Genomic DNA, 17986 nt, shown 5'->3' on the forward strand with positions numbered 1-17986 from the left:
GGGGGCACGGCCGCGGCCACGGGTGGTCCCGCCCTTTCCGGAGGTCGCTCGCTACGACTTTCGAGGGAAATACGATGGCTTCACACTGGCCAGCGACTTTTGTTTAAGATACCGGCTGGTTTGTCCAAGGAATTTAACTGTGGTCGCCATTACGATTTTTAGAAGTAATTTTTTTCCCCAGGCTGGGCAAGTGTAGAAGTTAATACATTTCTCAGCCGTTTGAAAGTGGCTGAATTATTATTAGCATAATGACTAAACCAAGCTGAATTTAAGATACTTCTCCAAAGGGCTTGACTCTTATGCCATTTTCTTGCTTGGGAACCTGCAGAATCAAGCTGAGAAATCTGGGTCATGTCTGCCCTGAGTGACTGTGCTGAGGCCTCCCGCATGCAGGAGGTTCTTGTTCTGCCAAGCAGATGCAGTGCATTTCTTTGATAGTGGCAGAAAAAATATAATAATCTTCCAGTTTGTTCCTGGAACAGCAACAATTAGGTTTGAAATTAAGCTGTTTTACTGATAAGCAAACACCTGAGTTTTTGTAGTGTGTGGTATTAGGTTTGCATGGCAAATTTGGCAGGTCAGAGGGCAGGCAGCCTTTGTGAGGGCTGCTCAGTGCTGGACACAGTAGGTTCCAGGCAGCTCCAACATAGCCCCCACAGGGCACGGCTGGGCTTCTCGACAGTGCTTCTGGCCCCTCTGTGGTAACCTGTTTAAGAAAGGATAAAAAACGCTGCACAGCAGCTGTGAGAGAAGTAACAACATGGGAGAAACAGCCCTGCAGACACCAAAGTCAGTGCAGGAGGAGGGGGAGGAGGTGCTCCAGGTGCCAGAGCAGAGATTCCTGCGCAGCCCGCGGTGCAGCCCGCGGTGAGGCAGCTGTGCCCCTGCAGCCCTTGGAGGTCCACGGCGGAGCAGAGAGGCACCTGCAGCCGGGGGTACCCCGCGCCAGAGCCGGTGGAGTGCCCTGAAGGAAGCAGTAGCCCATGGATAGCCCACAGAGAAGCAGGTTTTCTAGCATGACCTGTGGCTTGAAGGGAAGCCACGCTGAAGCATTCTGCATTGCTTTCTGTCAGTGTCACTGAACCTTTGTACCTAATATAATAACTTAAAACATTTTAATTAGAATGTCTTACTCACTGCAGGGATAGGAATGGGAAGACTGCCAGAGGTGATACACTGTTTCATTGCTTTTTATAGCAATAAAAAAATGTTACCTACCACTTAGGATCTTTCCTTTCACCATGGCATATATTTGTCTACTTGGCCACAGTCTGCCACAACATCAGTATCTCACCTCCCCCCAACATGTAGAATTTAACCAATCAAAAAGGAGTTTGATTTAAAGAAGCACACTTTTATCAGGGACATAGTTGTTCTTTGCTTATCAACACAAGGAAGAGGAGAGAGTGAAACTGAAGAAGGATAATGAACAATGAATGGAAAAACATACCATTTTATTGACACTTAAGTTGCTCTGAAGTTTATTGTGTATTTGAAGAAATTACAATCTCTGCATTTCCAGTTCTTGGGTTTAGCATCTTTTTCTCTTGAGGGACAGCAGTAACATAAAAATAAACACGACATTAGAAAGACATAATTTAAACCACTAAAACCCAAAATGCACATCAAATGTAACGGTATCCATGCACTAATACTCATATGTGAGAGCATTTATGTAGCAGGCTTTCTATACATTCCTGTCCTGGGTTGCAGTGTATTCTATTACCATGCTCATGAGCTGTCGAAATCAGGTGGGCAGTGTTTCCTTGTTCCCCACCCCCCTCTAGACTATCTTTCTGCTAATGGCCCATCAATGCCATGCAGCATGACTCATTGTCCTATTGTGAGATGCTCCACCCAGAGGGAGAAAACCAGCATCCCATCTTGGATATAACCTGAGATTCTGAATACCAGAGGCCTCTCTTTTCCACTGGATTTCCAGAGGACAGGAGCTACTTAGCCACCACTGGACTTTTCTGAGGAAGAGCAGATCTTTTTTTTCTACAGGATCACTGCTTCGGGGAGACTGCAGCCACCACCCTGATTAACCGTGTGTCAGGTTGTATTCTGAGTCTGTTAATTTAACCCAGTGCTATCTGCATTTATAATTTTTTTTTCCTTATTAAATTGTTATTCTGACTTGGTGTCTCCCACTAGTTTGTTTTCAAACTAGCACAATTCCTTACACAAAGCCAAACGTATTTCTTGTAAGCTGTCTCTGGAGAAAAGTGTCAACACAGGGCTTTTCTTATTTTGTGACTAAATCACATATCTACCTATTTAGCTGTGGAAAAGCTAGTCACTAAATCCATTTACATCTATTCCTGTCCACTTACTCTCCTGAAGTCAGGCTTTAAGCAGCATGCGTCCTCAGGATTCACTTGTACCAGTCAGGTTTTCTAAATTAACTTTCTTTTGTAAGTCGGCAGCTCTGTAGGGTATAGGTAGAGCTTCTTTGTCTTATTTTAGTATTCTGCAGAAGACGTCCTTAAGTAAGGGGAGCAGAAGTAGCCTAGGTTAAGTAGCATTCGTATTGATCAGAAGGATACAATTTTAATTTTGTGCTTCAATAATTTTTTTGGTTTGATGGATCTTTCCACTGCACAAAATGTGGGTGAATGTTCCACAGCAGTCAGCTAGGCTCAAAGCTCTCCAACTGAGAAAAACTGCTTACTGTTGATGAACTGCTAGGCCTAGTGTAGGTGACCATGGGTAAGCACGTGATTTCTACTAGTGTCTCATAAATAGTTAGAAATCAATAACATTTGCAGACTTACCAAGGAAAGGGGGTTCAGTCCTCCTTTTTTGCTCATCCCTTATGTCCCGCAGATCACTAGCGCCAGCAGGTGCAATGTGATTTCAAGGCCAATTGGAGAAGTAGCTGAGAAGGAACAGGGTACATCAAACAGAGGAATATCTGCAGAGCTTCTACCCAATCGCATGAACCATAATCTCTCCCTGGGATTTCCATGGAATTTGAGTGCTTTGTCTACTTACATGACACAATCACAGCCACCTGGACAGCAATTATTCCACTTGAACTGGTGTTCTGTGTGTTTGTCCTGGTTCAGATAGGATAGGGTTAAGTTTCCCCAGCAGGGGGAAGGTACCTCCAGCCGGGTTATTCATACCATGCTGAGATCATGCTGAGATCAGGTTGGGTGTGGCAGCAGGGGAAGCTTTCCTTTGTGACTTTGGTGGAGGGAAGCATGCAAGGCTGGCTGGCTGTGTTCACTGTGGTATTTCTCTGTATATCTTTTGTCTTGTTTACTGTTATTACTGTGTATTGATGTTATTATTGCTATTGTTGTTGTTGTTTTTCAGATTGTTTATTACTCTGTTGTATTAAATTTCTCCTTATTTCAACTCCGGGGTTTGTGCTTAACTTCCAACCCTGACCAGCTGAGGGTGGAGGAGGGACAACGACAACATGGTCTCTGGTCCCAGCAGGGCCTAAACCAGCAGAGCCTTTATTGGCAGCCAACATGGGGCACAAGAGGGTTGAAATAAGGCTCAAAAAGGGACAGACCCTGACCAGAGTCTGTTGGAGCAATCTGTTGGGTGCAATTTTCTCTGTTTGTACTTGTACTGGTTGATAAGAAAATGATTGCAATGCTGGCACACTTCCTTTCATGGTGGGGCTGGATTATTCCTTATATCCAGCGTATGATCCCAGTGCGGATGTTTGTTATCGGTAGAAAATGTGTAAAGGGTCTCTTTTTGCTGTGCTGGCACCTGACTACTTATAATGTGTTTGTATCACTGTGTGTAGGGGCGGGCCAGTACCTGTTTGCTGCCTGGGCTTTTGTTAGGGGTCTCACCCCCTCTATGGGTGAGCCAGGGGAAGAGAGAGACCCTCTCGGTTTTTGAGAGTTCAGTTATCCTTGGAGCTTTCAGGCCAGTGTGTTTGTGGCACAATGCTTTCTGGGTGTCTGCCAGATCTTCTTTTGGGCCATGCGGCACTTCTCTAACAGTAATGGTACCCAGAAACCTGCCCCGAGGTCAGATAATAGTGAGTGGCAAGGGGTGTGAGAAAAGATGGGCAAAGGCCTGGGTCAGTGGTCACCTCCAATGCTTTGGAATTTCACTCCTGAACAAATGCAGAGCCCTGATAAGCTGATGGAGTGCTTAGAAAGGATGTGTTACCAATCTGACAAAATCCAGGAGACACAACTCGCTGTGATGTGTTGGGGACTTGCCCATGCCTACCCTGTCCTCTTTAATACCACTCACTGCCCTCAAGGGGGAGAAAGGGCTTCAGGATCTGAGAGTGAACTTACTGGTACAGCAGCTGGGCCGGGGGCACAGGCAGAGCCAGTCTCAGTCGCCTCCACCAGCACAGCAGCTGAGCCAAAGAGCCAGCCAGTGCCGGTATCAGTCACTCCGATACAGAAAACAAAATATACCAGAAAGTCAGCTCGCAAAGTGGGGGATGGGGATGACCCAGGCCCAGCACGGGAACAGGAGGAAGGGCCAGAGGTGATTGTCCAATCTCTATCCCTGACTGAATTGCGAGATATGTGGAGAGATTTCGGCCGCCTGGGAGGCCAGCAGATTGGCACCTGGCTGCTCCGATGCTGGGACAATGGAGCCAGTGCTTTTGAAATGGAGGGGAGAGAGGCCAAGCAGCTGGGATCTTTGGCCAGGAGGCTGGCATTGATAGGGAAATAGGGAAAGAGACTCAAACCCTCAGTCTTTGGAGGCGACTCCTGTTCAGTGTAAGGGAGAGGCACCCCTACAAGGATGATATCCTATGTCAGCTGGGCAAATGGACCAACATTGAGAAAGGCATCCAGAATCTCAGGGAACTAGCTGTCTTTGAGATGATCTATGGTGCTCTGAATGATGAGCAATCACCCATGGACCCAGATCAGGCCCCTTGCACACACCTGATGTGGCAAAAGTTCCTGAAGACCGCACCAGAAGCACACTTGAAAGCATTGGCAATGGTGTCCTGGTGGACAGACACCCACACTCTAACAGTGGATGGAGTGCTTGGCAAGCTCCGGCAATGTGAGGGAAATCTTCCTTCATCCCAACATTCTTGGGTCTCAGCTGTGGAGGAACTGTCTCAGAGGGTCCAGAAAATGGAAGAGGACAGGTCCTATATTCCACCTGCACGAGCTGATGTCTCAGCCATTAGAAGTAAATGTTTTCCCACCCAAAGAGAAAGGCAGCAGAAGGCACACACCAAGAGGCACCCTATGGTTTTTCCTCCACGACCATGGAGAAAACATGAGGAGGTGGGATGGACAGCCCACTGCTGCCCTAGCTGCACGAGTAGAGCAGCTGAAAGGGAAGACCATCACGAAAGGGGAGTCCTCCAAGAAGAGCGCAGCTCCAGTGTCCAGTCAGAAATCCCCCAGACACAATAGAATGGTCAATGTTATGTCTGACCCTCTTGAGGGGACCAGTAAATCATTCTCACAAGAAGTGAGTGATGGTGAGCAGGATTAGAGGGGCCCTGCCTCCAGCCAGGTGGAGGAAAGGGATAATGGGATTTACTGGACAGCATGGATCCGATGGCCTGGCACATCAGACCCACAAGAATATAAGGCTTTGGTGGACACTGGCACACAGTGCACCCTGATGCCATCGAGCTACAGTGGGGTTGAATCCATCTGCATCTCCAGAGAGACAGGGGGATCCCAACAGCTGACCCTACTGGAAGCTGAAGTGAGCCTGACTGGGAAGGACTGGCATAAGCACCCCATTGTGACTGGCCCAGATGCCCCGTGCATCCTGGGCATAGACTATCTCAGGAGAGGGAACTTCAGAGACCAAAAAGGGTACCGGTGGGCTTTTGGTGTAGCTGCCCTGGAGGAGGTTGAAGAGTTGCCCACCTTACCCGGCCTCTCAGAGGATCCCTCAGTGGTGGGGCGGCTTAAGGTTGAGGAACAGCGAGTGCCGATTGCTACCAGGACAGTGCACCGGCGGCAGTACCGCACCAACCGAGATTCCCTGGTCCCCATCCATCAGCTGATTCGTCAACTAGAAAGACAGAAGGTGATCAGCAAAACTCACTCCCCATGCAACAGCCCTATATGGCCAGTGAGAAAGCCTAATGGTGAATGGAGGCCAACTGTGGACTACCGTGGCCTGAATGAAGTGACGCCAGCAATGAGTGCTGCAGTGCCGGACATGCTAGAGCTCCAGTATGAACTGGAGTCAAAGGCAGTCAAGTGGTACGCCATGACTGACATTGCTAACGCGTTCTTCTCCATTCTGATAGTGCCAGAGTGCAGGCCACAGTTTGTGTTCACTTGGAGAGGCATCCAGTACACCTGGAATCAATTGCCCCAGGGGTGGAACCACAGCTCCACCATTTGCCATGAACTGGTCCATACTGCACTGGAGAAAGGTGGGGCTCCAGAACACCTGCAGTATATTGATGACATCATTGTATGGGGGGATACAGCTGAGAAAGTCTTTGAGAAAGGAAAGGAGATAATTTAAATCCTCCTGAAGGCTGGCTTTGCCATCAAGCAAAAGAAAGTTAAGAGGCCTGCAAGGGCAATTCAATTCCTAGGAATAAAATGGCAAGATGGGCATTGCCACATCCCCATGGAGGTGATAAACAAGATAACAGCCATGGCCCCACCAACCTCTAAAAAGGAGACTCAGTCTTTCCTGGGCGCTGTGGGGTTCTGGAGGACGCACATCCCGAACTACAGCCTGACTGTGAGCCCTCTCTACCACATAACCTGTAAGAAGAATGATTTTTTGAATGGGGCCCTGAGCAACAACAATCCTTTGAACAAATTAAACGGGAGATTGCCCAAGCAGTAGCCCTCGGGCCAGTCCGGGAAGGGCAGGAGGTTAAGAACATGCTCTACACAGCAGCCGGGGAGAATGGCCCTACCTGGAGCCTCTGGCAGAGAGCACCTGGGGAGACCCGAGGCCAACCTCTGGGCTTTTGGAGCCGGGGATACAAAGGCTCTGAAGCTAATTACACACTAACTGAGAAGGAGATACTGGCAGCATACGGAGTTCGGGCTGCCTGAGAAGTGGTCGGCACTGAAACACAGCTCCTCCTGGCACCCCGACTGCCGGTGCTGGGGTGGATGTTCAAAGGAAAGGCCTCCTCCACACATCATGCAACCAATGCCACGTGGAGTAAATGGGTTGCGTTGATAACACAACAGGCTCAAATAGGGAACCCCAGCCACACAGGGATACTAGATGTGATCATGAACTGGCCAGAGAGCAAAGATTCCGGGATGTCACTAGAGCAGGAGGTGACACGTGCTAAGGAGGCCCCACCATATAACGATCTGCCGGATGAGGAGAAGCGATATGCCCTGTTCACTGATGGGTCTTGTCACATTGTGGGAAAACATCGACAGTGGAAGGCTGCTGTATGGAGTCCCACACGAGGGGTCACTGAAGCTGCTGAGGGACAGGGTGAATCGAGCCTGTTTGCAGAGGTGAAAGCCATCCAGCTTGCTTTGGATATTGCTGAGTGGGAAAAGTGACCAAGGCTCTACCTCTACACCGACTCGTGGACAGTGGCGAATACCCTGTGGAAATGGTTGCAGCAATGGAAGCAGAACAACTGGCAACGTAAGGGTAAAACCGTCTGGGCTGCTGAAGTATGGCAGGACATTGCAGCCCATGTGGAAAACCTCGCTGTGAAGGTGCGCCATGTGGACGCCCATGTACCCAAGAGTCAGGCCACTGATGAACATCGACACAACCAGCAGGCAGACCAAGCTGCTAAGATCAGAGTGGCTCAGGTGGACTTGGACTGGCAGCGCAAAGGTGAACTGTTCATAGCCCGGTGGGCCCACAAGACCTCGGGCCACCAAGGTAGAGATGCAACATACAGGTGGGCTCGAGATCGAGGGGTGGACCTCACTATTGACACGATTGCAGAGATCATCCAGAGATGTGAAACGTGTGCTACAATCAAACATAGCAAGCGGGTGAAGCCCCAGCGAAATGGAGAGCGATGGTTGAAATATAGATATGGAGAGGCCTGGCAGATCGACTACATCACACTGCCACAGACCCGCCACAGGAAGCGCCACGTGCTCACAATGGTGGAAGGAACCACTGGAAGGCTGGAAGCTTACCCAGTACCCCATGCCACCGCCCAGAACACCATCTTGGGCCTTGAAACCCAAGTCCTGTGGCGACACGGCACCCAGAGAGAATTGAGTCAGACAACGGGACCCACTTCCGAAACAACCTCATAAATGCCTGGGCAAAAGAGCACGGCATCAAGTGGGTCTACCATATCCCCTACCACGCACCAGCCTCTGGGAAGATCGAGCGCTACAATGGACTGTTAAAAACCACATTGAAAGCACTGGGAGGTGGCACCTTCAAAGACTGGGACATACATCTAGCAAAGGCCACCTGGCTAGTCAACACAAGAGGATCTGTCAGTCGAGCTGGCCCGGCTCAGTCGAAACCTCCACGTTCTGTAGATGGGGATACAGTCCCTGTGGTGCGCATGAGGGATGTGCTGGGAAAAATGGTCTGCTTTAGTCCTGCACCAGGCAAAGGTAAAGGCAAACCCATCCACGGGATTGCTTTTGCCCAAGGACCTGGGTGTACCTGGTGGGTGATGCAGGACAGTGGAGAGGTCCAATGTGTACCACAGGGGGACTTGATTCTGGGTGAGAACATGCTGTGAATTATGCTGTGCCTTTGTTAATTGTTATTTTGTTATTGTTAACTGCTAAATGGCAGCTGGACATGACACAGATGGTATAGAATAAAGGGATGGGTTATGTCCTGGTTCAGCTAGGATAGGGTTAAGTTTCTCCCAAAGAGGAGGAAGGGATCTCCAGCCGGGTTATTCATACCATGCTGACGTCAGGTCCGATGCGGCAGCATGGGAAGCTTTGTGGATTTGGTTGTGGGAAGCACGCGTGGCCGGCTGACTGTGCCCATTGTGGTATTTCTCTGTATATCTTTTGTCCTGTTTACTGTTATTACTGTTTGTTGTTATCATTGCTATTGTTGTTGTTCAGATTGTTTATTACACTGTTGTATTAAATTTCTCCTTATTTCAACTCTGGGGTTTGTGCCCTACTCAGTCTGCGGGTGGGGGAGGGACAACGGCAACATGGTCTTCCGACACAGCAGGGCCTAAACCACTACAGTGTTCCTGTGGTCCCCACAGAAATCCATTAGTAACCTCTGTGCTTTCCCCAGTTCTATAATCAAAGGTGCCAATACCCTGATGGCAGTTCATGTCTTGCAGAATATTAGCAACCAGGTTTCTGGGATCCCTGCTCATATCATTTCTTCAAGCTGAGCCTGGAGGTCATAGTCTTCTCTGTGCCAAAGAGGGATCCTAGGACAGTTTACTGCTAACCTCTATGTGAACACTGCTCAGACTTATACAGCAGTGACTCAACATCTTACAGGTCTGCCAGGACAGCAGGTCATCTTTAGCATACAGTGCTATCGCTGCAGGAGAATCACAGACACATATTAAGAGTTCTTCTCAGTCACATATTAAGAGTTCAGGGAAGTAAATTTGGTCATAGAAAAAAAATGTAAAATATGTTTCTGTTTTTATTCTCCTTGAAAAATTCTAATTTCTGAGGTCTAATGAAGTCACATAACTTTAGGCATACTGCCATGATTCCATGTATATTCATGTTCATAAATAGGAAAATTCTTATCCTTATTTCTTCCATGTTGCAGACAGTGCATTCAAAATGGATTTGACTGAATAAAGCATGAAGAGTGGTGAATGAAACAGGATGGACTATGAACTTCATTTATTATGTCCCCCAAACCAGAATTGTATCAATTTTACAGGGATGTCAACAATTATGAACTATTTCATGAACTGTTTTTGAATGCACTCATAACTGCAGTAAAAGTTATTTCTAAATTTTTCAGAGCCACATGGATTTGAATCTCCTTCAGAATCAGCTGAATCATGGTGGAACAATGTTTGCTCTATTTACACAACCTTTTCCTCAGGACAAGGTGAAATACGTGTAAGTCCTAAACTACTTCCATTATACATGCAGCAATGTAGTAACTGCTGAAAAGTGTAGCAGTCTTACTCAGCAAGTCCATAGTACTGAGCCTAAACTGCTTAAACTCTTTGAAACTCAGAGAAAAAAACACTCTTGAATTTTTCATCTGATCATGATACACAATAAAACTCCAAGATCTTCTTACCAATAAAACAACTTAGCTTAATATTAAGTCAGCTCTTGCAGTTTTAGAAACAAACGAGATTAATTATATTCTTCCTGCCATCATCAAAGAAATGCATTCAGCCCTTTGGCAAAACAGAAACTTTATAACTCCAGTAGGTTGAACACTTTCACTGAGAAGTCTCTGATCTTCAAGTTTTATTCAGGAGATCCCTAGCAGTGTAAACTGTGGCTTTTCCCCTGCTAGTTGTGAAATGCTTTCTTTTGCTATGTCTGCTGGCAGGAATTATCAGTTGCTCATATCAATGCCATCAAATACAGATTTTTTTGGTGCCTAAACAACTACAAAATTCTAGCCCTACATGGGAATGGTTAATAGAAGTAGAAGATAAAGTGGAAGGTTCCTGACTTAATTGAAGAGGTGCCATATAACAAAAGCAGTGAAATTAATAACTTCATCTGCGATACCAAGGATGCTAATTAAGCCCAATTATATTACTTCTACGCTTTGACCCTCTTACTGTAAGCACATACAAATATGAGGGTAACTGTGCTGAGGATTTTAGGAGGAGAGTCTTCCCAACTGGAAGGGTAGGAACAGTATTTAATTGTTTGCACTGGCAGATCTCCTATACTTGTATTGGAAAGCAAGTACCTCATGCTTTCTGCTTCACCTACAGCCATGTCCTTTAAGATCAGTAATGAATCTCATAGAAATTTGACAACGTAACCTGGATGTATACTTTTATGTTGCATACAACATGAGAACATGTTTCTGAATCAGATTTATGACTACAGTATTTGAACTAATAATACAAGGATATAATTAATTCTATTTCAAATGTTATTTTTTAATCTGAAATCCTTAAGTTCCTCACTCGTCATTATTCTCTCTGTGTGACTGTATTGCCTTATTAATTACAGGTAACTTGCAATCCTTGTCTTGTAATTTTACTGTCACAAAAAAAGCTGTGGTAGATGCATCAGTTAAAACACTGAGACTCTATTAATTCCAAGAGGGGCACAACTATTTTTGCCTGTGTCATTTTTCATGATAGTTCCTTTATAAAGAACTTTAATTTTAAATGACAAAAATTTAGCTCTCTTTTTATCATCCCATGAAAAAGCAAATCCTCATTAATAAGAATAATTTTGCTGGTTTTAATAATTGCACTTAGTTGCTTTTGGAATTTCCCTGACATTGAGGACACGACTACACTACAATTAACCTGTTTTTTTGCTTTCAATGATTTATCATCCATGTCCTCAGCTACAATGACATGCAGCCTAAGATCTGCATTACCTGAGTTGTATTTAGTAGCTAGCCTCAGCAGGCCTTTTTTGTCAACCCACACTGTATTCTCTTCTTGCAGTATTTTATTACACTGGATGAAATTGAGAGATAATGCAGGAGCAGAAATCAGCACAGTTCATGAACCTGTAGATTTTATCAGATACTCAGGATTGTTGTCTGGAGACAGGCATTTTTCTGTAGAAAACACAGGTTTGTGTTGCAGTCTTGAGGAATGCTGTTTTGAAAGTACTACTCGGAAAGGTGTTGTCACTAATAAATGGAACCAGTGAGGACCATGAAGCTGACTTCTTCATAAAAGGAGAACAGTGTGTTCTTTTTCTATCATAATTGGTCATACTTTCTTGTAAGCATATATTGTAGTTGTTAACGTGTTTCATGTGAACTTAGTGTCTGCAAATGGTTATTTAAAACAGGTTTCATATAGATTTGCTTTGAAGTTTCTACTTTTTGTGTATTTACAGTAATTGTATCTGTGTGGAATAAAGATTCCTTTCCAGTACGCACATGTCCCAGGAATTAAAAAATACCATTTTGACAACTGCTGTGCACATTATCCATATGTTTCAGTATGAGTTTTGCCATTTAGGCTGTTTTCCATATTTCTGATTTTACTCTGGTAGTTTGATAATTGAACAATATTGTTATTGGCATCATTATTCATTCTTATTATTGATTATGGTTTTTGTTTCAGAGTCAAGAATTGAGACAATAAAAAAAATTATTTTTTTTTTTAATAAACACAGGATATTTCTATAGAGGTTAGATATATTGGCCACGTTCTTAAAGCATTCATTGGTCTTGATAGTTTTGGAGGAATAAAGATTGGGAATCTTTTCTAGAGTCAAGACATTTCTTGGCAATTTGGAGTTCTTTACTTGTGAACTACCATATTTGTTAGTTGAAATTCTTTGAATGGGTTTATTGCAGTGTTTTCATTATTTATTTTAATCAACATAAATATCTGAAGGGTTATCTGGGTTGATAGGAACCTCTTTGGAAATGATCTAAGGAAAAAAAGAGAAACAGTTGTGAAAAAACAGGAGAAACAATGGCTATTTAAAAGCTCTGGTTTTTATTTCTGGGTTATTGGAAGATTGCATGAATAAAATAACCAGCACATAATGTATAGTCAGCAAAAAAATATGCAAAATGGAATTGTAGTCTAACATAGGAGTAGGCAAAAGAGGGTTTTCCAATATATTTGGCATATTGACAGATTTTCTAGCTGATTAAAAGAACTGATGAAGTACTATACTTAACATTATATGTACTTTCTTTATACTTCATATAAGTAAATATAATTTACACCATATTTCAGAATTTGCATTTCATATTAAATTTGGTAAATCACTCATAAGCATTGAGAAGCAACATGATATAGAAAGAAAAATAAAATTGTGGATACCATGTTTGTATGTACAAAGTAATAAACATTTGTCTTACCATCTGGAAATACTGATGTGTCACTGTTGGCAGGATAAATTTAAATCTGACACTGAGCATATTTTGTTATCTGTCCTTGTCTTTTTTCTTGACTCATGAAAGTTCTTGTCAGGTGACACAAGACATCACAAATAAAGCCCCGATTTCAATCAAAACCGAAAGACTGGTTCAAGAAATTATTGTTGATGGAAAAATGTAATCTTACTAAAACAGCACCATCTTCCCTTTGAGCAGAATATGAAGTAGAATAGATCACTTATGTTTCTAGTGGGCCAGGGTCTGCTTTATTTTAGACAGGGGTATTAGGATTAAATGCACATCCGTTTCTTCCAATCACAGGGGGTTTTATAAGCTATAAACATGTCGTATGTCATTTGTATTTATAGTGGCATGAAAAGTAGATAAACACACAGTTGAAGATATGTTATATGCTTAGCTAGATTGCAAATATTTGTTTATATCCTGCAGTATGGGACCTCGTGTCATTTTCACAATCAATATAGATTTGTTGAAATTAAAATGTCTTTTATTTCTCTGATTCTTAATGCCTACTATGTCAAAAAAGTTTAAAACTTTTATTCACTTGAGACGTTATATTATTATATTGAAATGACTTGAGTTTCATCTTTAAATATTTTCATTCAAATGTAGCACCTATCTGGAAAAAATATGTCTAGTTCAAGCAATATTCATTACTTTTGTAGTTTATCTGTACTTCTCAGATCAGACATATAACTGGGTTTCACAAGTGATGGAAGGAGATGTTCTCATTTGAGAGAATTTTGTAGAATTTGTTGTAAATTAAGAATCTACAGAAACTGGCTGGTCTGAAAGCAAGCCTAAAGAAAAAGATCTGAAAGAAGACTGAGACAATATGGAGAGGTCCTATAGCCATATAGCTATTAAAAAAAAAGAAAGCCATGCTGATGTACACTTCCAAACCTATGGATTACAATTTCAGACAGACAAAACCTTTGACACCTTTCTAACAATAGCAGTAAGTCTTTCCAACAAACAGTTTTAAAGGATTTACAGTTTAAAAATATGTATCATCAAAAACCATTAATCCATCCAAAAAGTTCCTAGATAAAGGATCCCTTCTTTGTTTTTAACTGTTTGGGAGATAATTTCTCCATCTTTAGTTCTTGCTTTGCTACTTTTCTAGGTCTTTCATTACTGGGACCAATCAAAATTTTTTTTCTCTTTTAAGTACACAATTTCACTGAAGCCAAATGTTTTGTAGAAATGCATAATAGTAGGTTTTATGTGATAAAGTATTACCAGATAAACCAAAACTTTGAGATGACAGAGAAAATTGAGTGAATTGAACACACATAGTATGGTAATTGCTTCACTATTAAAGCACTTGAAACACTGAGACCTCTCATAATTTGTTAGACCTATTCCTACTGTATTTCTACTATAACTCACAGGACTGTGGAGCTCTAGCCTGACCCTTACTTCTCCAGTGTAGATAAAATATGGGGATAGGATTACTCTAAAGAGTTCTAATTGAAAAAAAAATGAGCAGGAACTTTAGCAACTCACCTTAAAAGTGGCACTTCCTGGACCATCATATACACTCTGAATTGGGTTCCCAAACAGCCGCATTTTGCAGCAGCATTTGTTTTTTACTCTCTGTTCCTGGAAGAGCAGCATTAATGTCACTGTAAGTGATTCTCCTATCAGCAAAGTAAACAGAAGTGTTACTACCAATTCCAGTAGAAATGGCATCAAGGCCCCAGTAGGGTAGTTATGTATTCTGGTTATACAAGTAATCTGTATTTGACATGACAAATTTACACAAGAGAGACCAATGTTAATAAATTAGTCATAGAATACAGATGCTATTGACAGAGCTGTTAAAGGTACTCTACCTGCTATTGTGTATAACCCAGACCCTCTTTTTGACACAAATGGCATCTAGATATAACTTCCTTAATTTTAAGAAATCACTTCACAGAACTCTAGGCCTTCCTCATCTTGTTTTTTTACTCCTAGGCTCTGTGGTTGAAACACAGCTCCATTTGTTCAGCAGCAGTGCACATTTCTACTGTTCTGTAGAAATTCCTGCAGTATGCTGTATATCCTGCACAACGTGTGGCACTTTGCATCTATTTATACATGCTATGTAATTGTTGAACATATTCTTTGTGTTTTAGTTAAACACTAATCAATACACTTCCTATGCTGCATTCACACTTCTGTTGTATTGCTGAACCTCAGTCAGATAATATACTTGTGCTATTACAGCTGTACTGATGCCTTGCTGGAAGTTAGTAGTAGTAGTAGTCTATGTTAGATTTAACCTGTAAGACTGTTTAGTCTGCTAAATGCATGTCTCTAGCAGGTTCTTGGATGTGTAAAAAAGTAGGAGAGGAAACAAGAGAGATAGCACGTGTGGTGTCAGATCTGAGGGTCAGTGTGTGGCTAAATTAAATTTTCATCTATTTTAGTTGGCCAAACCAGAAGTATGACTGCTTCTCATGAAGTTCTCATTGCTGGGACTATTTTGCAGTAGATGGATTTTTTAAATTCTCCTGTGTCGTGGGTCAGCTGATAGGAATGTATCTGAAGACCTTAAAAGGCAGGACTACATATGAGGGGAAAAAAAGAAAAAAAAAAGCGAGCAGCAAAGTTCAAATGCCAGTGGGAAGCCTTAACTATAATGGAACCTCTGGATACTGAACTTGGCACTTAGTATTCTTCCTCACAAGACTGCAGAAATCAGAGTGAATGAGCAATTTAGCTAGTAATGTTAAGGACACTTAAAATTGGAAGGCCACCTTCGTTAAATGACGGAGACAGCACCATCTGGTGGATGTATGCAGATATCTCAGCATAGTAATGGATTGATGGGCTCATGCATTTTCTAGTAGGATATCTTCAACAAATAATTACAATTAACATTAATAATTTTAAGTTATGTTATGTCCCTTTTTAAATTAAGTGCACAGAGAAAATGTAAATTCTCACAAAGAGTTGCATTTCAGGTGGAACTGGCCTTGGCAGTGCAGCAATCTAGTGGCAAGTGGGTAAATCCTATATGAAAGTAGGTAAAGCAAGACTATATGATCTTCCCATATTGTTAATAACCTGAGAATATAGACCTTATTGCCAAAGACATTCTTGCACGTTTTTTTCTCTGTCCACAGTGTAAGGAAGCCAATGTAGATGCTAAAAATAATTCATAGAAGTTCTAGGGCTTAATGCCAGATTTGCGCCCCCTTTTAAAAAGTCACTAATACTGTAATTTGTGGAGAGGCCCTATGGACAGGCTCTGGCAAAACAGTTCTTTTCAAAACAGTTCTTTTCAAAACAGTTCTAACATTTGGATGTGGACTGTAACTACCCCTACTGCAATGGGATGTGAACTTGCCAATCTCTGCTCCATCCGGAGGGACTGGAGCCATCATTGCTATGTCTCACTTCCTGGTCTTTCCGCACAGTTACTCACTCTGCAGTTATAAATTAAGATTCTTGGACACCATAGCTCAAATGGCAAATCTGAATCCAGCAGTTCCCCTGTATGAGCTTTTTCATAGGAAGAGGTTGTATGGGCACTCCAGTTAGAGGAGTGATGGACCACTGTAGTTAAAATCCACATGACACTAGAGCTCAAATAGTTTTAAAACACCTAGCCCAGGTAGTCTAATTAAAGTCCATGATTACTTTTATCATTATATTAGAAAAGCACTGGAGTGCAGACACGCAAAAGCAGCTGGTTACTTGTGGCGGGTAACTGGAGGCCTGAAGTCACCACTGATGAGAAATAGAAGGGCCATGTGGGAAATACAGTGAAGAAACATGGAAAAGCAGATACCCACCCACCTTCAAAGCCTAAATTTTGCATGTACATATTGTTTGACCTTTATCCCTTACTACTTGATACTGTAGCCAAAACCACTTGCTCCCTGCAAAGTAATGACTAAATTGGTGCTAGCTAGTCTAAGGTTGTCTTTTACTTTATGTGCAGTGAGATTTCTATATCATTGTAGTAAGTCTAAGTACTGCTAGCATGATTTTTCTTCTTGATTTCTGCCATTAAACATTTTAGGTATCAAAGTGAAAACTTGGAATGAATAATTATTTTTTCTTATGAAATGATAAATAGAAAATTGGTGACCATGGTTAAGGCAATTTTTAAAATTCTTTCTAATACTGTGTAGTCCTGACTGTAATGCATGATTTTGTGACAAATATAAGTGTACTGTTTCTTTTATTTGATCAATGGTGACACGTATACATCTATGAATTGCCTTTTCTTTAATCTTTTCACAACTGAACAATGATTATTTTCATTATTACATCTTTTACCCTCTTTTCTAGTATTGTGACAATATTTCAGCTCATGGTCAACTAGGGACGTAAGTATTCTCTTGTAAGAGAATTTATCAAGAACTTTCAGGCTGTCTAAAACAGTGGAAAACCCTATTACCTGTTTATTGTCTGTTTTAAGTTTTCAAAGAGATCTGTTTAAACTGTTCAAAGAACAGGCTAATGGTTCATAACAAACATTTCTAGGCAGCTTCTTGGTTTGTCCCTGATACTCCGATGTAGAATTCTGTCTAGAAATTTCTTCACTTATTTTCGCTTGTACTGAACTGAGTTTATTTATCTACAGTGAATCCAAGTAATTGTTTCAGTGAGGAAAAAATGTGTGTTACGAGGACCTGTCACATCCCAATTTCTTTGGATGATGGCTCAGATTCACTGATTCCTAGGTCAGGATTAAGGAGAAATGACACCAGGGATTCTTCAGTTCACAAAACTCGATTTTTATTCACTCATAATAAATATTGGCATTGTCCTGGTTTCAACCAGGATGGAGTTAACTTCCTCTGGGTTGAGAGGAAGCACAGCTAGAGCACCAGATCCTGATCAGTCACTGGAGTATTTCATACCGTGTGGTGTCATGCCCAGGGATACAGGTGGGTGTGGGCTCGCTCTGGCACACGCTGTTTTCAGGTTCCCGTCTGGTCGCGTGGGGGGCAGTCGCCATGCTCGGTAAACCACTGCTGCATTTTACCCATTTCTTTTTGGACTCACTGTTGTTACTGTTGTTCTCTTGTTATATTTAGTACATTATTTTTTTTTT

General features: G+C 42.5%; 1 long non-coding RNA gene across 1 annotated transcript; it reads right to left on the minus strand.

Moving 5' to 3' along the window:
- Positions 1-1474: 1474 nt before the first annotated feature.
- Positions 1475-8854, minus strand: LOC113490149. The gene is made up of 3 exons (XR_003400164.1): positions 8814-8854; positions 2778-2881; positions 1475-1546 (listed from the first exon to the last, which is right to left on the minus strand). It is a non-coding gene; the product is annotated as an uncharacterized LOC113490149 (long non-coding RNA).
- Between the last annotated feature and the right edge of the window lie 9132 nt (positions 8855-17986).

This window comes from Athene cunicularia (assembly GCF_003259725.1).
Source record: "Athene cunicularia isolate RWA chromosome Z unlocalized genomic scaffold, athCun1 chrZ_part2, whole genome shotgun sequence".
In the NCBI taxonomy this organism is placed as follows: Eukaryota; Metazoa; Chordata; class Aves; order Strigiformes; family Strigidae; genus Athene; species Athene cunicularia.